The sequence below is a fragment of the Periplaneta americana genome, chromosome 13 (assembly GCF_040183065.1).
Source record: "Periplaneta americana isolate PAMFEO1 chromosome 13, P.americana_PAMFEO1_priV1, whole genome shotgun sequence".
NCBI classification, from domain to species: Eukaryota; Metazoa; Arthropoda; class Insecta; order Blattodea; family Blattidae; genus Periplaneta; species Periplaneta americana.
The window spans coordinates 8,691,440-8,716,858 of record NC_091129.1 but is presented as its reverse complement, the minus strand read 5'-3'; the positions used below and the strand labels follow the sequence as shown (position 1 = coordinate 8,716,858).

At 35.5% G+C, this 25,419-nt stretch overlaps 1 protein-coding gene across 1 annotated transcript in view; it reads left to right on the top strand.

The window, feature by feature from the left end:
* Positions 1 to 14,919: 14,919 nt before the first annotated feature.
* The window catches only part of LOC138711728 (glucose dehydrogenase [FAD, quinone]-like), a 30,301-nt gene continuing 19,801 nt past the window's right edge, over positions 14,920 to 25,419 (top strand). Inside the window, exon 1 of the mRNA XM_069842885.1 lies at positions 14,920 to 15,045. The gene's annotated coding sequence lies outside the window, so the exon portion shown is untranslated. The remainder of the gene's footprint in view (positions 15,046 to 25,419) is intronic.

Here is a 25,419-nt window from a genome sequence, read left to right as displayed (position 1 = left end):
ATTAAACTCATTAACTCTTTCGAAAATTGTGTTATTTAAACAAATTTTGCTTGGTATTGGGTATTTACCACAAAAGGTCATTATTTTTGTTTTGTTAATGGATGTTTCCATTGAATATTTTTGAGCTATTAATTTTAAATTATGTACTGACCATTGCAAATCATCTTCAGATGTTGCTAGTAAAACAAGATGATCTGCAAACGTTATTACATCTAATTTTAAATTTCTGTTAATATTGATATATCCGTGGTTTGTTTCTCTAAATCTTTCACGATGGCATTCATATAAACGTTAAAAAGCAAAGGAGAGAGGCCACAACCTTCTCTGACTCCTGAGTTTATTTCCGTCCAATGAGTTATTTTTTCTTTTATTTTTACTGCAATAAGGTTTGATTTACAAAGGTTATAAATATTATATATGATCTGCTTTGGGATCTGATCCTTTGCCAAAATTTCGAATAACAAAATTCTGTTCACTTTGAAAAAATAAAGAACAAAATAACAAATATTTCTTACAGAATTTACTTTGCCATATTATGCTTTGATATCTACAGTAAGAAAAGAAACTAGGTAAAAGCTAGTTCAAATTATAAAATTCCTTAAAATCTGAAATAGGATTTTCGCCAGAACTGTGTAAATTACACCAGTTCGCGTGCTCAACTTTCTCGCTCAACGCAAGGTCACTGCTCTTCGACACCTTCTTTATTCTCCAGATTTGGCGCCGGCAGACTTCTTTTGTTTCCCCGCCTTAAGTTAGCCCTATAAGGCTTACGCTTCGCAGACGTTGCGGATATCACGTCCACGGTAACCATGGTGCTGCGAGCGATTCCACAAGAAGCGTTTGCTGACAGTTTCCAACAGGTTTACAACCGATCGCAGTGTGCGGACGGGCATTGTCGTGCAGGAAATTCCACTGTCCACTCCGGTACAGTTCTGGCCGAATCCACCGCATGCTCTTCACTGCAGTCATGTCAAAGCAAGCGCATTTTTCTGACTTTGACGTCGTGTGCGGGCAGCAAGCGCTAGGTATGGAAAGAGAAAGGGCTGTTATATGAATAAGCAACCTGTTGGATTAAGAAAACAGTGATGCACAACTTCAAACGGAACATAAAATTTTATGTCGTTATTTTTATATGGCTTCTTTCTGTTTGATATTATTTATATTGTCTGTAAAACAAAACTACTAACAGTGATTAATTAATATTGCACTTGTGTTTTAAATCTTAATAACATAATAGAGAGTTAAGAAGGAATATTCACTTAAATTCCATAGTAGTATAATATTATACTGTATTGAGTGGATGAAACACATCATTCATAAAGAAAGTGATATTCCAAAGAAACAGATTGCGTATGACATGATAAGTTGGAAATTATATTGATGGTATCTTCAGCCTTACAAAACTAATCAATAAACAAATCAAAACAATATTACAGTACAAAGCTAAGTTACCTAGGTACTGTATCTGTTTTAAGTGTAACTTATATTACATAACAAAACTCTTATCGCATTATGCTTTTAAGGTGGTATCTGAGAGCAACTTCCTATCATCAGAATATTAAATTATTTTCTCGAAATCTGCTGAAGCTATAGAGCTGACATTTTTACAACACATGGGCACGTATCTTTTGCTTACGATGCAACAGTAGTTGCTTTGTTAATTAATTTCCTTACAAACAATTTCCATGCGAATATTTTCAAAATTTTCAATACACTATCTTCAGTAATACGTATATACGGTATATTAGATTTACGAAAACATTCTGTAAGGCTACTAAATAAATACGCCTATATCTGAAAATTTCACTTTTCTATACGAAAAGTTGAGAAAATATTTCTTTTGAATAAAAAAATCGAACTTGTGAAAAATGAGCATTAAAATTAAAACTTACATTCTTATAGTGCACTTATACTTCTCAGGCAAATCTAAAAATTACCATGAATACAGTTTTAATAAGTTATCTTCCCTTTATCTATTGAATCAGTGCTGGCCATCCCTTTATAATAATTTAATAATAATTTATTTATTTAATCTGGCAGAGCTAAGGCCAGTAGGCCTTCTCAGTAGGCCAGTATATAGCTCGACCAAGCGGCATATACCTACTACATCTTTCGTCTGTCTCTTTCCTTTCCGCTGTAAAGCGCTCAGGCTCTCCTGGGCTCTAAAGCGCGCGCTTGCTCCTGTGGGCATCAGTTGACATCACTGCTCTACATGACCCGTTTCAAAACTCCCTCGCAAACTTCCGCGTTGACAGTTTGATCTTCGAGTACAAATCGCTGAAGGATCAAGACCTTGCAGTCGAAAAAGGCGATCAACATCGTCTTAATCTTGGATTTTGTCAGCCGACTTTTTTTTAAAGGCTGGGAAGACAATGAACACCGTGCCATTGACTGTCGCTTGGTCTCCGGATCGTAATGGTAGCACCAACTCTCATCTCCTGTAATGATGGTTTCCAAAAACTCGGGATTCCGGTCAGACATATCGATGAAATCTCCAGACGCTTCCATCAGAGTTTGCTTCTGCTCGTCTGTCAGCATGCGCGGCACATATCTTCCGCTTTTCCAAATGTTCAAAGTGAACTACTACTACTGTTCACAGTAGTTCGTAAGACACTGAAGATGACGCAAAATCGGCGTCGAAACGGGCCGTCTGTCTAAGACGTGTCGTTTAACAATTTTAAGTTTTTTTAAACAGTGTTAACGTGAACCAGAATCAATGATTATTCTTCTTTCATGTAAGTACAGACGTGGACAAATTATTAACAAAATTGACGATTTTTATGATAAATCTGTTTACAAAACTTGATTTTTCAATTTAGACTACAGTTGACAATTTTGCATATTTCTATCATTACAATAGTCAGAAATATGCAAAAATGTCAACTGTAGTTTAAATTGAAGAGTTAAATTTTGTAAAAATATATAATAAAAATCTTCAATTTTGTTAATAATTTGTAAATTAGCAAAAATGTCAACTGCAGTCTAAATTGAAGAGTCAAATTTTGTAAAACTATAAAATAAAAATCTTCAGCTTTGCTAATAATTTGAAAATATCCAAAATGTCAACTGTATTCCAAATTGAAGAATCGAATTTTGTAAAAATATATAACAAAAATCTTCAGTTTTGATAATAATTAGTAAATATGCCAAAATATCAAATGTAGTCCAAATTGAAGAGTTAAATTTTCTAAAAATATACAATACAAATCTTCAATTTTGCTAATAATTTGGAAATACGCAAAAATGTCTACTGTAGTCTAAATTGAAGAATCATATTTTGTAAAAATATATAATAAAAATCTTCAATTTTGCTAATAATTTGTCCACGTCTGTATATAACAGCATTTTTAGACAAATCCGTCGTTTTAAATGTTCTCTCCAAAACACAACTAACCAAAATTGCCTTACATTCCTTGCATTGTCATATTTGCTCTGGAAACACAGGAAAAAAACCATACATGATTTCCTTGGTATCAGACTATGTAATTTCCTCTACCACATATTAAATAAAAGTAATTACTAAGCATACCAGCACACCAATCACGATGTCCATCAACCTGAATGAAAAATAATTGTAATTGTGTTTAAAAACTGAACTTAACCAGGTTACAAGCAGCCCTAAACTGAGGAAGGATAACAAAGAACGTCAACATGTTGGTCGACCTGGGTGGCGAGTTGTTACAGCGCTGGCCTTCTATACCCAAGGTTGCGGGTTCGATCCCGGGCCAGGTCGATGGCATTTAAGTGTGCTTAAATGCGACAGGATCATGTCAGTAGGTTTACTGGCATGTAAAAGAACTCCTGCGGGACAAAATTCCGGCACATCCGGCGACGCTGATATAACACTGCAGTTGCGAGCGTCGTTAAATAAAACATAACAACAACATCAACATGTTGTAGGAACGAAACATTTTGTCAAACAAGTAGGCCTATGCGGTTGCAAGTAGCACATCCCCAACCCCTCTTGCTTGTTACTGACTGATTAAGTTTACCCTAACGTTTAAACTCAACAGCACGGCGGGAAGTTTCTGTATAAAAAATATAATATATAACATCACGAAACTAAGGTAGAAAATATGAAAATGAATATAATATCGTCATGTGAAAGCAAGAACTAGGTAACTCGAAATTTGCATTTTTTAGTTATCTCTGTTATAGCACAGAAAAAAATCGCACAGACTGTACCTAGGTCTTGCATTCAGTTGACGATATATTTTACTGTTGAAATTCTTTACTGATTTTTAATATCTTTTCTTTTATCTAATTTTGGGGTGCGCGTACCCTGCTAGTCGAAGGTCCCGAATTTGATTCTCGATGGGGTCATGGATTTTGTCCGTTGATCTAATCCAGGTATGCAAAACTATGTTACAATTGTGTCACACGTCACAAGTCGGAACACGTGACTCATCCCTTCCTTTCATCCCCAGACGTCATTGGCTATAGTAGGGGAAGAGGAAATATGTATTCAGTGTACTTGCTGACGACACAGATACCATGGATAAATATATAATAGGATGCGAAACTGCGGTCAGCACCATCTAGATGTGGTGCTCTGAAATAAGGTGATCAGCGCCCGACGTCGTAGGTAGTGAACATTAGAACTACGTGTTGGGTACATTACTGAGAGTTCTCTATTTATCCGTTCGAGATATTGTATGGGAGAGTCGAGGAGAGAAGATGGCGGACTGAAACTTACTAATAAATGAACATAAAGTGATACGTATGTGTATAAGCAGTGTATGTTGAACAGTGATGTTTATGGACGTTGTAAAAATACTGGGTGTTCATTTCAAAGTGTGTCATGACGTCACTGTTGTTGGGTCACCGATTTAAAGCGAGTTTCATATATGTTAAAGAAGTTGCCTATTATTTAAGGCGTTCTTCAATCTGAACTTGAGAACGTGTACGGTATAACTTGAACGTCGTAGCAACAGATGGCGGTCTGTACGGTCTGTGTGCTACCATAACCTCCTTCGAACTGTGTTTTGCGCCGGCAAGTCGTACGCAGGGTATTTGTTATCATCGGTTGCGAACGGTAACATTCCACAACACAAATCAAATGCTCCGTGTCCATGTTGACCGTCGAAGTTAATGTCAACAAATACGTAAGTAATCGTCTTAACCCTCTCCCCATATCCCGACAGTACGTATTTCCAAACAGTTCACATTCCTGCCACTACCGGCGTTACCGTACGTATCGGCACGTACTCTTCAGAATGAACGCCGTACTTGCTAGCCAACTTCTCTGCCTCTTAGGTTATACACCTGAGCTGCGGAAGTGTAGGAAGATTGAATTCTCTAGGCTCATCAGCTAGCCACATGACGGCACACAGCGAGCCAAGACACATTTTGAACTGAACACCCAGTAGTGTTGAATGTATTGTAAAGTAATAGTAATATAATAAATTGAACTATCTACGTAGTTCTTCCAGACTTTTCCATAACCAAAGAATAGGTACAATCCCAATTATCTAGCCTTTTGCTTTATTTTTTGTCTCTGTCTGGTTATATTTTAATCGGGTAGTGTAAAACACATCGTCTCTTTTATCTTCCTGTTGGCTCCGGTAAGAATTTTCAGTAGAATAATGCTGTGAGGAATAAAACCGTAAATGTTTTATTTTAAATTGGGTTAGTTTTGAATATCGATGAGGGCGGGAGGGAATACTTTCTGCACAGTTTAACATTTTCGTCACCAGGTGCGCTGCTAAATGGATGGAGTAATTACTCTTTTCGCTACTTGGTGCGCTGCTATTTGTAATAACGCCTCTTCCAAAAATAGGTGGCAGCAAGATCAATTTCTACAACAGCGCCTCTAGTATGTGTTACAGGAAACTCGTTAAGTTTCGCATCCTATTATATATTTATCCATGCAGATTCGTAATTCAAGTCCGGAGGATTGTGGACGGGAAACAAACTCTTTCCCCATGCTTCCACCCCTCTCTTCCACAGTTCTGCATTCCTGATCTAATCCTCCCGGCCATCTTATGGCCCTCTGGTTTACTCAGCCCACTAATAGAAATGTTACCAGGGACATCTTGGCGGTAAAGGCCAGTGAGCTCTATACTATACTGGAAATACAACTCAATGCTGAGCGCCAGAGCGTATTGCTATCTCTTTCTAGCATACTGTTGTCCTTCACTCACTTGCAGTGAATGCTATCGTACACAATATCAGTAATTTTATTGCTTACTGCTCATATGCAACACGAGCCTCACGAAAGACTGATTGAAACACATTAGTTAGAAAGAGAGAGCAATACCCTCTCCAACATGGAATTCCTCAAGGATCAATATTAGGTCCCCTACTTTTTCTAGTGTTCATAAATGATCTTGCCCCCCCCTAATAAAATATGTAGGCCACCTCACATTATTTGCAGATGACAAAGTGTAGTAATTATAGCCAATAACTCCAACACATTCCAATCTTGAACAGAGGAAATTCTCTTCAAAATATGTGAATGGTTCTCAGTCAATAAATTGGTCTTAAATTGTAACAAAACTAACATAATTCAATTTAAATCCTGTCCAAATTCAACCTCGCAAATTTCTAGCGCAATAATTAACAATAGACACCTATTAGAAACAACAACAACAACCAAATTTGTTGGCTTAAAAATCGATAATGTGTTAAATTGGAAAAATAATATTAAAGAAATTACCCCCAAACTAAATTCAGCTTGTTTTGCTATTAGATCTATGCAAAAGATAGTAAATATCAATACCTTAAAAACAATATACTTTGCATACTTCCACTCGGTAATGAGTTTTGGAATAATATTCTTGGGAAATTCCACAGATAGTATATTCCTATTACAGAAAAGAGTAATTAGAATAATAGTAGGTGCCAAATCTAGGGTATCGTGTAGAACTATTTAAAAAAAACTACAAATAATGCCCATGGCTTGTCAGTATATCTTTTCATTAATAATCTTCCTCGTATGTAATCGTGAAAACTATGTAACAAATTCAACAGTTCATAGCATAAATACGCATCAAAAATGACTTTGATACTCCATTCGCAAGTCTATCATGCTATCAAAAAGGAGTGCGTTATATGGTAGTAAAAATTTTTAATAGTCTTCCTATCGATATAAAAAATGAAACTCAAAACATATAATTATTTAGGACCAAAATAAAGAAGTACCTAACTTCTCACGCCTTCTATTCTGTAGGTGAATTCATGACAGTCAATAACGCTTCATGAAATTGATACTAAAACTCTGTGTTGTACTAGTAGAATAAAATCTCTTCTGTATATATTTCATCTAGACTGTGACTATAAATTAAGACTTTATAATAGTATTAAGTTTTTTTACTTGTTTCATATTCTAGTTGTAAAGCAATGTATGGAATGTTAATAAAAACAATACAATACAACATGGCGTCTACAGTCACGAAGATCGAGTTGTAAGGAACAATAGACTCTGCCGGTACTATGTCGCATTGTCTGTAATGAGGCGATATTAGCGATCCTAGTAGTTAGCAACTATGTACGGATGCATATTTACTACGTATTGAGCTTCTTGACTGTATATACTAGACTGTGATCAGGGTCACGCTTTGAGACAGGAAAGAGCATTGCGGTGCTGCCTCCAGTTTAGTATAGAGCTCACCTGTAAAGGCGCGGGCACGTAGGAATGACGTCATTGTGCCGAATGTCTGTACAGGTAGAAGCTTAACTACACGTCACCGTGCGGGCCTCCATGACCTGTGGTGGGGATGGCTTTACCTTTTACCTATAAAATTTATATTTTGTTAGATGCAAAGCGTTGTTTCCTAAAAGGCATGCAGGCGTGAGGGAGGAGTTAAGAAAATTGAAGATTTGAAGGTGAAGCAATTCGTTTCGACCTCTAAGTCTCAACAGCACGACTACTGTAATTAACGTTTGCGAAGGCTGTTCCTGTGATTTTCAACTTCTTTCCTTCACGGGCCACATGGAATTTTTAGTGTTCAGACAGTGAAACTTTATTACATCAAAACCACTTGGCGGTATAGCTTAGTGGTAGAAATTCAAACTTAGAAAGCATGTTGTAAATATTCAGTTTGTCAATGTTAATACAGATAATACAATATAATATTTGTTTTATTCAGTCTTATAACAAATCAATTATTAGAACAATGACATATATTTCATAACATGTAGTCATTGAGTTTTATACAAAGTAAGTTACGAACGTTTTCGCCCATTCAGGCATCTTCAGGTTCTGTATACAATATCTCATTATTAATCTGTATGATAATTACAATCATAGTCGATGAGATGGACTGTTTAAAATTGATCATGATATATATAAAATGTACAAACATATGCATAATTAAAATGTAATCATTAGAGCGGTGCAGACGGAGCACATGACAGACAGAATGGCATCATAGCAAGGGTTCCGACGTTACTCGGCGTGTTCCCTGTGTACAAGCGACGGTCAAGTACACGATGTGTTGACGTACAGACGACACAATAGAAATGACACAGTTCCCTAACGTTTCTGCAATTAATTTTCTACAGATACTTTAATAAGATATCAAAATTGCAAACTAATTAACCATTTCATCCTAAACAAATAATATATACTTTACATGTATGATTTCACACAGAACGCAAACAAAATCACTGTTTATTTGTAACGGGCTCATGATATTCTATTCGCAAAAGCACTTGAACTATTGTTTTTTGTCTTTTTCTTTTCCTTACAATGAGTGTGAGTTATTAATGCTCATGCTATACGTTATCACTTTTCTTCCAAATATTGTTACAGTGCACAACAAATGACATTTGTAAGTTATTAACAGACAACGATTATCGACTATCTGATAACATGGCCTTATATGTGGAGAAGCTCCTTTCTACGTCTGTTGAAACAACTGGGGCATACGTAACATCCTGTACAACATTTTTTTCAACTTCTGTTAGTTCTTCAAAGGAATCCTTATCTCCAGAAATACTGTCACTAATCTTGCAAAGTTTATAACATCCACCATTTTTCTCAACATATTTGTTATTTTCGCAGATATTATTTTAGCAATTTTATCGTCTACTTGAGTCACTTTCTTCCAGATATTTCGCAATAGGAAAAATCGATCAACCAGTTTTGTACCAGACTTTTCTAAAGCTGTTATGCAATCACGAATAAACCCGTAATTCGATTCAATGTATTCCAATTGTTGTTTTATGCTTGAATCAACCAACAGACGTTGGGCTAGTGGTATTGCAAATGCATCTTTCACATCAAATGATTGAAAAACATTCTGGACCTGGTCGAAATATTTACAGTAATAAATGCAGGCCTTCAATCAGGAACCCCATCGAGTAAGTATAGGAGAAGGAGGAAGAGATACACCAGGACATATCTTCTTGAATGCTTAACAAAACGCATCACACATTTCTTCATGGAACACGGATGAACTATGACCCTGCTCACATTTTTCGCCTTTTTTTTTTCAACTTCATGAGGACACGTTTGTGTACATCCCTATTTACATGTCTTAGAATATTACATGTTCTAGTTACTGAAACTGATATTTTACACAATTTGCAGAATATTTTATCTTCGTTGCAACAAAAAAAATCACCATATTCGGAAATAAGTCTCTTAAACTTCGCCGAATGAATTTTCTCCCCCTTAGGCATCGTAATACTAGAACCGAACTGTTCTCATGTTCCTTCAGTATTGACGTTTGCTTTACTAAGCTGTACCTACTGCTTGCAGCTATCCTGTGTACCGCAGAGTCAGACCTCTGCGGGTACACAACCCTTGCCCTGTTGCCGTTGTGTCGAAAAACTGCTCCCTTTGCACTGCTCTAGTAATCATATTACAAGGTCAGAAAATTGTGAACACGTAGTGTTTTACATTTTAAACTTCATAATACTCAGTGTAGATTTTGTTTTGTAATTCCATTAAAATGATGAATTGTATCTGAAATTTACTTTGTATAAAACTCAATGACTACATGTTATGAAATATATGTCATTGTTTTAATAATTTATTTGTCATAAGACTGAATAAAACAAATATTATATTGTATTATCTGGTAGAAATTCAACTGCAGAACAGGAGTTCCCAGTTCAAACTCGGATACATCTATTTTTTATTGTTGCATTTAATTCTTCATTGTTTCACAGTTATCAATCAAATTAATTATAATTTGTGTATGTTTCTCAGGAAACAACAGCCATTTGTAATTGTTTCAACCACTTTACTGACCGGTTGAGACTGCTGTCGTGAGTCATCTGGCGGAGAACAATTCATAATCGGCGCAAACACTTGAATGTCGGTGTTAAAATACTTCTTGGACTAGTGGTAAAAATCTTCTTTCAGGAATGATTGTCTAAAGTAATAATTTAATATTCATATGCTTAACAAAAGTATTTATTTTTATTTATAATTAATTACAACGTTTAATTAGTATTTATTTTCTTCACAGCGGCGATTTATTAAGAGTAGCCTACCTTTAAATTTGTATTAACTTTATCACACAGCGTTTTTATATTTAAACTGTCTCAAAAACACTTTTGAAATGGGCCACGGACCACTTCCCTCCCCCACTCTTTCTCTTCTACTATCACAAAGAACTTGCTAATTTCTTAGATAATCCTATAATATGATAATAGGGGAAAATAAATATACTGTAAGTTCACAGGGCTAACGGCTTCGAAGCTGGTACCTGGTTCTAATGAAGTGCATAGGTAGCAACGTAAACATGGGGGCATGAGATAGTTCAGGCATGTCAATTGATGCCCACAGGAGCAAGCGCGCGCTTTAGAGCCCAGAAGAGCCTGAGCGTTTTACAGCGGAAAGGAAAGAGACACACGAAAGAGGTGGTGTATGCCGCTTGGTCGAGCTATATTCAGGGATGGCCAGCACTGATTCAATAGATAAAGGGAAGAGAACTTATTAAAACTGTACCCATGTTAATTTTTAGATTTGCCTGAGAAGTATAAGTGCATTATAAGAATGTAAGTTTTAATTTTAATGCTCATTTTTCACAAGTTTGATTTTTTTTTATTCAAAAGAAATATTTTCTCAACTTTCCGTATAGAAAAGTGAAATTTTCAGGTAAAGGCCTATTTATTTAGTAGCCTTACAGAATGTTTTCGTAAATCTAATATACCGTATATACGTATTACTGAAGATAGTGTATTGAAAATTTTGAAAATATTCGCATGGAAATTGTTTGTAAGGAAATGAATTAACAACTCAACTACTGTTACATAATAAGCAAAAGATACGTGCCCATGTGTTGTAAAAATGTCAGTTCTATAGCTTCAGCAGATTTCGAGAAAATAATTTAATATTCTGGTGATAGGAAGTTGCTCACAAATATCACCTTAAAAGCATAATGCGATAAGAGTTTTGTTATGGAATATTAGTTACACTTAAAACAGACACAGTACCTAGGTAACTTTGCTTTGTACTGTAATATTGTTTTGATTAGTTTATTGATTACTTTTGTAAGGCTAAAGATACCAACAATATAAATTCCAACTTATCATGTCATACTCAATCTCTTTCTTTGGAATATCACTTTCTTTATGAATGATGTGTTTCATCCACTTAATACAGTATACTATTATACTACTATGGAATTTAAGTGAATATTCCTTCTTAACTCTCTATTATGTTATTAAGATTTAAAACACAAGTGCAATATTAAGAAATCAGTATTAGTACTTTTGTTTTACAGACAATATAGATTATATTAAACAGAAAGAAGCCATATAAAAATAAGGACATAAAATTTTACGTTCCGTTTGAAGTTTGTGCACCACTGTTTTCTTAATCCAACAGGCTGCTTATTCATATACACAACCCTTCCTCTTTTCATACTTAGCGCTTGCTGTCCGCGCACGACGTCAAGGTCAGAAAAATGCGCTTGCTTTGACATCACTGAGACAGTTACTCTGCCTCTGGCTGACTACACTAAGGTTCGCTGTGTACCCAGGTTTCGAGTGGCAACCCTACTCGTCCTTAGACCAGTCGGCGTTCTAGGAATGCTATGGAATGATGACGACATGGAGATAATTATTGATGAAATATGTAATGTCTAATATGGGGAAACGGAAGAACCCCGAGAAAATCTCTACCTGCGACCTTGTCCGCCAGCCAAAAGTATCGCTATGGATTTTTAAATTAAAAATAATAGGTCTGATCGGGACTCGAACCCAGACCGCCTGCGTGAGGGCTGAAGGTCTGACCACTCAGCCTCCGCATACATGCATACATACATACATACATACATACATACATACATACATACATACATACATACATACATACATACATACATACATACATACACACACACACACAATGTAACGCGCTGTCATTTTAAACGTTGGTCGTGGTGCACCATGCGATGTGAAGTCTACAATACACCAGGTTGATGAGAAACTGAGAAACAGTGAGATTACGGAAGGTAAAACAAGACTATATCGCGTAAATCCGCACTAAATCTCGTCCAAACTCTTCTACTAATTTGGAATCGCAGAAATTTCAACGAGTCTCAATAAAATGGTGTATCCATGTGGTGTCAAAAATGCTTAAAATTAAAGAAAAACTTCATTAAATATGCAGTTTGATATTTCATTTGGTGTAATCGTGGTTTTTGTTTTACGTTTAACGTCAATATTAGATATACAATATTATTTTTTTTTTTCGTTGTTGGTAACTCTATAGCATCTATTAGATGCTTTATGGTTGTTCATTCAGTCATTCATTCATTCATTCATTCATTCAGTCATTCATTCATTGATTTTATTCCATAGATCTTACGTGAGCAATGAAGCTTTAAGATGTGGGACAAGTCAAATAATTTACAATATTACAATTACAATTTTTACAATTTTTTATAGTTTTACAATTAGTAATTTTCTACAATTTTTACAAATTTGTGCAATTTTTTACAATATTTTGGCGAGATGTAGTGAGATGAGGTGAAATCCGAAGATTCGCCAAAATATTCCCCGGCATTTGCCTTTTGCTGAAACGTGGGTTCAGGTTACTGCCCAGCGACAGTCCTGATGTATTTTTATATTTTTGATGATTGGTCAATTAATATTAACCCGGCACACTCACAATCACACTCACATTCATACAAATTTCCAGACTCTAGACACCAAGGGAATTCTTCTTCTTCAAGAAAAATTCACCGAGAGCCGAGCCTGGGAATCGAACCCGGGACCTTCTGATCTGGAAGCCAGCATGCTGACCAACAGAGGCAGTCACAATAATATTGTGAAACGGAAATTCCACTTCGGTTGCTATGGAAATGCTTACTTCATATCCGATAAAATGGCAATTGAACAACTCTATTCTTAGATACAAGGGGAGTCTATTTGGAAGAGTTATTATAACCATTGGGGATTGCAGTACAATTAAAAAATAACAATTTTCTTCAGTTGTGCTGCGAGATGTAGAGTAATATGTAACTGTAGAAAGCGTAAAAGACAAGAAATTGGAAATGAAGGCATACAGACGAAGCGATTTATAGACATCGGCAAGCAAATATATTTCTAGAAGTAAAATAAAAACTAATATAAAATATTAATATACGTTACAAGAGCGGTATGTTGACGATTTCATGGTCGAGGAAAAGATTGAAAAAGCGAAACGTAGTTGAGCTTTTTTAATTTCCGAGAACATGAAAACAAACATACCGCTCGTGTATCGTACATTATTTTGTGCGAAGATCGTTTATTACATACCTGAAAGACGAATTTCTAATTAGTTGCAATGAAATCTCCATCTTGGTTTCTGTTTAATGACGGCAACTTTAGAAAACAAAAATATCTATACTCCAGCAGGCCGTGATATACGTCTGTCTTTTTTTTTTCACCCCAGTCTATAAATACGAACTTAGAACAAACGGTAAGGTTATGTAATGATTTATTTTTCATTTTAATATTTTAACAATATTATTTATATAACATATTGCAGTAATAACATCCGCATTTGGAATCTTTTTGATTTTTTCACGGCTTCCTTAATGTTACTTGTATCAGGAATGCAATAAGTTTCGTGGAGTAGTAGAGTTTACTTAATTTTTGCAAATATTTAAAAACAATAATTAACATTGCAATTTAGGTGAAATTGCAGTGGTAAGTTTCCAATTTATAATTATTACTATGTTAAACGTCTCTAAAAATAATATGTTAAAAGCCTAAAGCAGTAAAATGAATGTCGCGCTTAAGCGGTAAGAAGAGGGAAATTGTTATGTGTGTTACGTTGGGAATATTGAATGTGGTATTTCACACTTACCGTGTATTGGTTCTGTGCGGAAAACAAGCAAATATGCACGATCTCGCACAAAAGTAATAACGCGGTAGCAAATTGTATTCATTTATCATAATTCCATAACCCTAATCACTGTACAAACATTAGACGTAATCATAGGAATTTCAAATCCTGTCACTTCTTCTTCAAGTGAAATATTGATAGTAACTTTAAAGATTAAATAAACTTAAATAACTGAAATTTCTACACCAAATAAAATCTCAGTAAAACACCGATATTAGCAAGTATGATAAATATTTGTTATGGAAAATTTGTACGATACCAAGAAGAAAACATGGCAATAAAATTTCCTTTGGTATTAATCTCGTGCTGGTGTTTTCCTTCTCAAAAAAAAAGTCTAAACTACATGTCAACACAAAACATTCCTTCAGACTACCATCTTTAGATGATGCTTATATAATACATAAATTGAAATTTCGGTAAAAAAAAAATTATATAAAAATAAAGTTACACCTGAAACACTCACCCCTCCATTTCCCTTCTCTTACTCCGAGTGCGTAATCATCATTCTGCACACCAATCACATCTTAATTGCGATATTCTCAACCAATGAGAAAGCAGCGGCATACGAAATGCAAGGTCGGGAGCTACACCTGGTATACGTAGTCTATATAGCAGAAGGCTTCATGCTTCACTCGACACAAATGTATCGTTTATTGCGTTGGTTGTGCGAGAGAACATCTCGTCTAACATTCACTGTTTAATCACTGTCATACACTGTCTCTGGATAATTTCATTTGAAATACACGCTAGAGGTAAGGACATTACTATATTAGTGTTATATTTTACCTACGGAATGCTCTATATTAAGTGCATTACTGTGAAAAATAATCGCACATCAAATTTTATATAGGATAAGGTTGATAATATTGTGATACTATAGTCGTCCACAAGCATTTATGGTTGCCAAGGTCACACACTTTCCCTTCTTCTTACTGCAAACTTACTCACCCTCCTACCACCCTAATGGGCTGGGGACCGGTTCTACTGTAAAAATCTGAACTTCCTACACTGCAAAGACAAAACCGAAATTCAGTATCCTGTCTAAACTTGTCTGTGCTCTTCTGTGTTATGTGTATAGCTGAGAGTTGTCTAAACTTGACCTGTGTTATTCTATTTTATACATGTAGACACTTTTTCAAGCATTCAATAACTTGTGGCCGAGTGATTAGTCTCTCTGCCTTGCACCGTGGCGACCCGAGTTCGATCCCTGTCTGGATGGTGAACAAAGTGGGCGCGAGGGTTTTTTATCGGAGTTCTCCCATTTCCCCTCATCATTGTCATTCCACCAATGTTCCATAATCACAGTCACTCTGCGAGATCCTAAGCCAGGTGTCCAGAACAAATAAAAAGAAGTCTGGAAGTTGTATAACTTGTGTTTAATAAATACTATTATTGTTCGAGTATGCTTCACAGTCTAAATATGCATAGCCAGACTAAATAGATCATGTTTTATGTTTACAAATATTTTTAATATCTTTCTAGCAGTGAGTCATCAGCTATTTCTTCCAATAAAACTCAGAGGGCAACAGCTTTTGGCGTTAGTTTAAACATTTTAAGAAATGTTTGTATTGACGCGATTGAGTCCCTACAAAATGATCCATGCCCACCTTTCCGTTCTCCTAACCATCTCATGATTCATTTTCCGTTTCATAGTCTCGTCCATCATCTAATTTTCCTCTTGATCGTCCCCTCAATCAGTTTACTAGGCCTATTATTAATCTCGTCAATCTTTTTTTTCTTCCCTTCATTTCACTTACAGTTGTTTCTTCAGTAATTTTTTTCTGATCAAATTAATTCAGTTCTGATTGTCCTTTCAGCTATGTCCCTATTAAAACGTTCTCAGCAATCTGTTATTTCACGCCGTCTCGTCAGTCGTTCTACCCTAATAGTTCCGGATTTTATTTTCCTTCCCATTGTCTTAAATCTTTTTTTTAATCATCTCTTGTCACTTTCGCCCCAATCATTTAATCACTCCTGATCGTCTTATCAGTTACTTTCTCCTGATTATCTCGTGTTACTACAACACTATTTCATAAGCCTTCTTTCACAATTGACGAGACGCTCGCTAGTAAATTATAAACGACCTATAGGCCTAAAAGGAACTGAGACGATCAAGAATGAATGGACGAGATGAACACAAGGAGACTGACGAGATTATTTTTTGCAGTGTAACTTGCAAAGGGAAAAGTTCGTGAGGAGGGTGGGTAAGCGACCGAAACTACGTACGACCTTGAACACTTCAGAAGTCTGTGTTCCACTTTAATAATATTATGATAGTACTTTTTGAGAATTATTTTACAATTTTACTGAGCGAGAGGAAGATCGGTTTTTTTGCGTTAACGTATTCAGGGAATGTTCGTGGACAAGTTTCTGCACAAAACCGGTCCCTCTTGCTCAGTAAAATTGTAAAAAATTCTCAAAAAGTACTATCATATTACTATAGTCGCGACGCTGTTATTCCCGGCGTGACTCCTCCTCTTTGCTTAGGAAGTGAAGGCTCTATAAAAGTAGTATAACGGTAGGTAGTATCGTTCGTCATTTTTGTTCTTTCGTTGCCGATCTACCGTACGAGGAATCTATTTGCTATACTGTTAAACATTATCATGTCGTAGCTCCTATGATAATAAATCAAACGCACTGTAATTCAGCAAATAATTGAGCGGCAAATAACGTCTTCGTGTGCTTTCTGCGAACGCCAACGAAAGAGCCAAAATGGCGGGCGATTATATTATAGTACATTATGCAATGAGCCTATAATGGTAGTAATTAAGACGCGAGTATGAATTTTCATACGAGCGTCTTAATTACCATTATGGTCAAGTTTCATACTACTTTTTAAGCTCGACAATATTGATTTTTTCCGGCAATTTGTGAAATGAATTTGCGGGAATGTGCTTTATGGAAGGCTGGAAGATGACGGTGAATTTGTGTGTTGTTTTTTTCGACTGAGTTTAATATTGTCTAATCTCGCACTAGTTGCCTTTTAATTGCATATCCGAGAATAATCGATACTTGCGCTTTCACATCACTACAATGGTATTTTATGATTGGTGGAACACCTGAACTTTAATGAATAGGTGTACCTTAATGAGGTCTATAAAAGAGCTGCTACCAGGTGTATAATTACTACATTTCGGCGTGGTCGAGCATGAAGTATTTATCGAGCCTTAAGAAATGAATAATGTCTTCATAAGCGAATCACAAGACGCACACGTTTAAATGTAGCCGACCTGCAACGCGATTGGCTGCCGGAAATTAGAGCGACGGGACTATAGTATTACAATGTTACCAACCTTCATCCTTTATAGGCCTATATATTTTATGGCGAGCGCTTAGTTTTAAGCTACTTAGATAATATACAGTAGAACCTCTAATATCCGTGCTAATGAGGGAGATGAACTGGACGGTTAATCGAAAAAAAAATCGGATAATCAGTACCATAAAATATTTTCGTAAATTAAGTGAATAAGACCTGAAGTTTCGTAATTTCCTCCGTGATCTTATGTTTAAGATGCCAGGTATTGGATCAGAAGTTCACAAATTTAAGTTCGGTTGTCAACGACGTGCTTTTAAGGGCCAAGGAAATTCCTGTAATGGCTATCAGCGGAAATATAGGAATAGTAGGCCTAGATGTCTCATGTTGTAGATTTACATATTCTATACACTTTATCCTTGATTTTTATTAAATCGTTTACAGTTGTAACATCACTCTCGTATTCTGATGGGAAATGAGCCACAGTTTCTCATTCCTCAAACCACTCAATTATTTGCATTTTTTTCGATACTTATAAAAAGTTTTCTTTTGACACTCGTGGAATACATTTTATATAGAAGTTGTACAATACGGCAACTTGAACAGTAGACCAAGCTGGATAAGTGTTAATGCTTGTAATAACACTCCCTAGAAAAAATACGTACTAATACAACATATAGTACTACAGTGATGTCAAAGCAAGCGCATTTTTCTGACCCTGACGTCGTGCGCGGTCAGCAAGCGCTAAGTATGGAAAGAGGAAGGGTTGTGTATATGAATAAGCAGCCTGTTGGATTAAGAAAACAGTGGTGCACAAACTTCAAACGGAACGTGAAATTTTATGTCGTTATTTTTATATGCCTTCTTTCTGTTTAATATTATCTATATTGTCTGTAAAACAAAAGTACTAACACTGATTTCTTAATATTGCACTTGTGTTTTAAATCTTAATAACATAATAGAGAGTTAAGAGGGAATATTCACTTAAATTCCATAGTAGTATAATATTACACTGTATTGAGTGGATAAAACACATCATTCAAAAAGAAAGTGATATTCCAAAGAAAGAGATTGAGTATGACATGATAAGTTGGAATTTATACTGATGGTATCTTTAGCCTTACAAAAGTAATCAATAAACTAATCAAAATAATATTACAGTACAAAGCAAAGTTACCTAGGTGCTGTATCTGTTTTAAGTGTAACTAATATTACATAACAAAACTCTTATCGCATTATGCTTTTAAGGTAATATTGGTGAGCAACTTCCTATAATCAGAATATTAAATTATTTTCTCGAAATCTGCTGAACCTATAGAGTTGACATTTTTACAACACATGGGCACGTATCTTTTGCTTATGATGTAACAGTAGTTGCTTTGTTAATTCATTTCCTTACAAACAATTTCCATGCGAATATTTTGAAAATTTTCATTGCACTATCTTCAGTAATACGTATATACGGTATATTAGATTTACGAAAACATTCTGTAAGGCTACTAAATAAATAGGCCTATATCTGAAAATTTCACTTTTCTATACGATAAGTTGAGAAAATATTTCTTTTGAATAAAAAAAAATCAAACTTGTGACAAATGAGCATTAAAATTAAAACTTACATTATTATAATGCACTTATATTTCTCAGGCAAATCTAAAAATTAACATGGATACAGTTTTATTAAGTTCTCTTCCCTCTACCTATTGAATCAGTGCTGGCCATCCCTGAATATAGCTCGACCAAGCGGCATATACTACCTCTTTCGTCTGTCTCTTTCCTTTCCGCTGTAAAGCGCTCAGGCTGTCCTAGGCTCTAAAGCGCGCGCTTGCTCCTGAGGGCATCAATTGACATGCCTGCAGTAGTAGTTCGTATGTTTCTGTCGCAAAAAAAAAAAAGTGAGAGAAAGATAGTCGGGTAATCCGTCAATCGGTTAATAGTGTGTCGGATAATCGGGGTTCTTCTGTATTTCCATGTTCCAAGTTCAGCATCTGGCACAAAGTGTGTATGTATGCGATAAAGAAACCAACAGTTCGCCCATATTCATCATAAGTAACGATATAACTAGCAAAAATACGAAATTCTTGTAGGAAGATAAGTTCGAGGCACAGCTTTGAGGTTAAGCATATGAATTCACAACATTAAACTCAAAATGCTTTAGAATTACCTCCTTCAGAGACCACTAAGCATTCTGCTTATGGAGGAAAGCTATAATCGTAACGGTAAACATGAAAACAGGAATAAAGCGCCATTCAGAGAGTTAGCGCTGAGTGCAATGAAACATGTTAATGTCTTAGTCACAGGAAATTCCAGACCTTACTTAACAACGATACGGTACCTCGATTTTCTAATGAACTCAAGCCTTACCTAGATGAAAGACTTTCTAATCGTTTTGCAGGACGCGAAAATGCTTTCGAAAAGCGTCGAGATAATCTTACCCAGTAACTTCGCACACTTCTCTTCCGTTTGAAATCTTGCATGTTTTATAATTTAAACAAAAACACATTCAAATTAAGCGCCTAATGAATTCCATCTTCGTTATAATACTATGGGGCAGAATCAAATCCACTGTCTTTCTGTTCTGAACACAGTAAGCTTTTACTCGGTTCATGATACGAATCAATCCTGAAATTATGAGAGAAAACTCGCACAAAGTGACTTTCGAAATGAGAAAGCAAAAATTATACACAGGTTGTAACTTTAATAATGGTAACTATTTATTTATTACGAACTAGCTGTACCCGTGCGCTCCGCTGCACTTATTAGAAATAAATATAAAGTAATTACATAAATAAAATAGAACATTGGGTCCAGGGAACATTCGTGTTTGATAGAAGAATAAATCGTTTAATATGGTACTTAATTTAAGTTGTATTTAAATAACTAAAATGGTATGACTTTGGTCCAGAGGCCACTCATTTGGTTCAAATATAATTCGTTTAACATTTTTATAAATTAGTCTTGAATGCATCCTTTAATAAATCACTCCAAATTAATAGAGTTGATTGTGAAGGTTAATTATCTTCTGAAATTACTTCATACAAACACACAAAATATTCTCTGTATATTAATATTGATAAACGTCAAGGCCGCCTTAAACAGACTTAGTCATTTGTTTTGATTTCACTGTAGCCATCGTCGTCGTTCCTGCCTTAACTTCTATGTCATATATCGATTTTCAGATTTTTGCTCTACTAAATAACTTAATGATGCAGCAAATAATACAGTCTACTATATATAATTTAATTATATTCCTTTCTTTCGAAAATGTAAGAACTCACGATCTCCTATGCATTACTGTCATAGAATGAATAAATTTGTTTTTCTTCCTACTAAAAAATTTAATATTTTGCACCTAGAAGTTACGGAACAATGACACTATAATCTAAAGTGGCGGTGGAAATGTATTGTATTATTATTTTAAAACTCTTGTATATCCTTAAATATCAGTCCTATCAAAATTTTGCCTGGAATAAAACTTATCAGAAATCATTTTTAAAGAAACTTTTGTTATGTAACATTTTTCACAAAAATCAATAATAAGCGAGATATTTCGGTTTATTTAATTCAGATCCCCTTATAACCCCCCTTTTAAATAAAGTATTTTGAATGTTATATAGCGTAAAATCTAAGTTACAACGAACTTAATTTATATTCCAATTTTCATCGAAATCCGTTCAGCCATTATAGCGTGAAAAGGTAACAAACATCAAGATAGACAGACAGACTTAAATATCAGTCCTATCAAAATTTTGCATGGAATAAAACTTATCGGAAATCTTTTTTAAAGAAACTTTTGTTATGTAACATTTTTCACAAAAAACCAATAATAAGCGAGTTATTTCGGTTTATTTAATTCAGGCCCCCTTATAACCCCCTTTTAAATAAAGTATTTTGAATGCCATATAGCCTAGAATCTAAGTTACAACGAACTTAATTTATGTTCCAATTTTCATCGAAATCCGTTCAGCCATTATCGCGTGAAAAGGTAACAAACATCCAGACAGACAGACAGACATACAAACAAAAATTTCAAAAAAGCGATTTTCGGTTTCAGGGTGGTTAATTGTATATGTTAGGACCAATTATTTTTGGAAAATCGAAAATTACCAGAAAAATTTCGGCTACAGATTTATTATTAGTATAGACAGGCCTATACAAATGATACATCTGAAACTACTACAGTCCTTCAATGTAGTAACCAGAATTGTCTACAACTCGTTGCCAGCGATGTGGAAGTCGTAGTATCCCTGTAGCAGCTCCTGTTCTGTTGATTTTCTGATGGACCGCCCTACTGCCTGCAGAATATCGGGAACAGTCCGGAATCGAAAGTCACGTCGGCCTAGTTGGCGAGTTGATATAGCGCTGGCTTTCTATGCCAAAGGTTGCGGGTTCGATCCCGCGCCAGGTCGATGGCATTTAAGTGTGCTTAAATGCGACAGGCTCATGTCAGCAGATTTACTGGCATGTAAAAGGACTCCTGCGGGACAAAATTTCGGTACATCCGGCGACGCTCATATAACCTCTGCAGTTGCGAGCGTCGTTAAATAAAATGTAACATTTTTTTTAACATCGAACGTCACGAAGTAGTTCCTTCATCTTTGGGATTAAGTCATAATCACAGGGCTTAAGTCCGGTGAATGTGGTGGACGGAAAAGCACTTCCCACCCCAGCGACGGTACAAATCAGCTATAGGATGCGCTGTTTGCGCCCTTGCGTTATCCTACAAAATGATGGGAGGGTTCTGCAAAACGTGTGGGCGTTTTCTTCGTAACGCTGGTCTCAGATTATGTTCCAAAAATGACGAAAATACTGTACATTAACATTCTGTCTTTGGGGTGTTAGGATGTATGTATGTATGTATGTATGTATGTATGTATGTATGTATGTATGTATGTATGTATGTATGTATGTATGTATGTATTCACACTGCAAAGGGTATTACCCGGTGGCAGTGGTAACTAATTACACTCAATAATGACAGTAATAAACACAATTAATAAAAAATACAATTCATAATAATACTAATAATTAATACTAACAATAATTAATAATAATAATAATTAATAATAATAATAATAACAATAATAACAATAATAATAATAATAACAGGAAACATCCTAAATTAAATGAAGCACGATCAGTTAAAATAACATTTAAAGTAAATCTAATTTGTACCTTAAACCTATGTTCGAACTAAAACCCACGAGTATGATATGTTCATATCTGCACAAGTACCTTTCAACACTACACTCATCTCGCTGTCAACTCACTCACTGCACTAGAACTACGACACAATTTCACTGATTCTATCCTGATTTCACTAACACTTCAAAAACATTTCACTGTTCAAATACTTTGCACTGCCACTATAAACTATAAAGCTTCACTGACAGGAACACGTTTCACTTACACAAAACACTTCACTGACACAGCATAATTCTTCACTGATAGAACACTTCAATAACAAAATATCAATAACACCATTTAAATACTGAGTATAATTATCGTCTATTAGTAAAGTCCTTAAGCCTATTTTTAAATACATTTTTGGTTGTTGGTAAAGCCTTTAGTAAGTCTGCAGGTAAAGCATTCCAGTCCCTGATAGTACGATTGAGAAAAGAAAACTTTCCAGTGTCCGTCCTCAGTCTTCTTTCCCTCAATTTATATGAGTGGTCGTTCCTTGAAGAGTAATTTGGCGGCTGCAACCTATTTTTTATTTCTCTCCAGGCAGGCTCACCTCTGTATGTTTTGAACAGTACGTATAATCGAATTCGTGTTCTCATATCCGTGAGTGTGTCCCATTTTAATGGTGAATTTTTCCGACAATACTTGAGAGCCCGTTTTTTAATCTTTTCCAGTGTCTTAATATGTTCTATTCTGTAAGGATCCCAACATGCAGCACCATATTCCATTACTGGACGTACTAGTGATTTATATGCAATCTCTTTGGATTTATCAGAGCCTTTCCTTAGTACCCTCATCACAAAGTGTAACGCTCTCCATGCTTTTCCCGCTGTGTCTGTAACGTGTTCCCCCAGCCGAGATTGCTGCTAAATGTTATTCCGAGGTATTTACATTTGTTAACTTGTCAAATAGGCCCTACCACTTATCACAAAGTGGATGATACAGTGTTGTTAAATAATTGAGTACACACACGAGGTTTCAACAGTAACACTTGAGAAATGTAATGTAAACTGAGGGTTCAGTCAGATGTTCCAAACGAAATGCTGCTCTCATCGTGGAAGTGTATTATTACAAGTTCTTCATTTTTTTTCCTGTTAACCTATATTGTGCAATTCCTGCATTTTTTTTTTTTTCACTTTTTCCACGATGGTGCATTTTGTACACTTTTTTCACTCTTTATGGTTTACACAACTAATTGCTTCCATCAGAAGGATCTTGGGGATGTCTCTTTAAAAGTTAAAGTTTTTGTAACAACACAATTATTGAATAATTTCGAGGAAAAATTGTTCCGGGGCCGGGCATCGAACCCGGGACCTTTGGTTAAACGTACCAACGCTCTACCAACTGAGCTACCCGGGAACTCTACCCGACACCGAACCAATTTTTCCCTCTATATCCACAGACCTCAAAGTGGGCTGACAACTGTCAAGCAACCAACACTGAGTGCACACTAACTCTGTGTGACTTAAATAGTGGTTTTCTGTTAACGAACAGAGGCGTATTAACCAAAGGTCCCGGGTTCGATGCCATGCCCCGGAAAAATTTTTCCTCGAAATTATTCAAATCAACTTCACAGGAGTTATACCTGAAAGCTTAATTTGCAACACAATTATTAATTGGTTCCGATATTAAATTAATTGCAATTAGCCTACTTCGTAATGAAAACGAAGTAACTGCAACACAGTTTTGTTTGCAGTTTTTCTTAGTTCATCTATTGCACATCTTATACTGGCATGCTTACATGTACCATTTCATGGACATATGACGTTACAGCATAGAATGTGTTCTCTATTATTGTGACACAAGACTACAGGGGAAGAATGATCTTTGTCCACTTTTTCCCCCTCTCAAAAATGAGTTATGCATGTTGTGTGGAGTACGATTCCATGTAGTTTAATCCTATGAATGAAACACTGTGATAATGTGAACAGTGTTAAGTGATATGACAGATTTGATTGGATGTACATGGAAAGAATATGCTAAAGACAGACTTTATATTGCTTTCCTGAACAATTTGCTAAATTGGACTGACGTGTTTCTTTCCCTGTACCCTCCGTTTATCATCATCATCATCATCATCATCATCATCAGCATCATCATCATCTGGACTGATGGTTCCATTTCCTCTCTTTTCCGAAAATATACACTAGACCAGTAATGTCAAAGCAAGCGCATTTTCCTGACCTTGACGTCGTGCGCGGGCATTAAGCGCTAGGTATGCTAGGAGGAATAAGCAACCTGTTGCATTAAGAAAACAGTGGTGCACAAACTTCAAACGGAACGTGAAATGTTATGTCATTTTTATATGGCTTCTTTCTGTTTGTTATTTTCTATGTTGTCTGTAAAACAGAAGTACTAACACCTATTTCTTAGCCTAATATTGCAGTTGTGTTTTAAACGTTAATAACATAATAAAGAGTAAAGAAGAAATATGCACACAAATTCCACAATAACTACAACTATACTGTAATAAGTGAATTAAACACAACATTCATAAAGTGTTATCCCAAAGAAAGATACTGAATATGACATGATGCATTGAAATTGACACTGATGGTATCTTTAGCCTTATAAAAGTAATCAGAACAATATTATAGTACAAGCAAAGTTGTCTAGGTATATGTTTTAACTATAACTAATATTACATAACAAAACTCTTATCGCATTATGCTTTTAGGTGATATTGGTG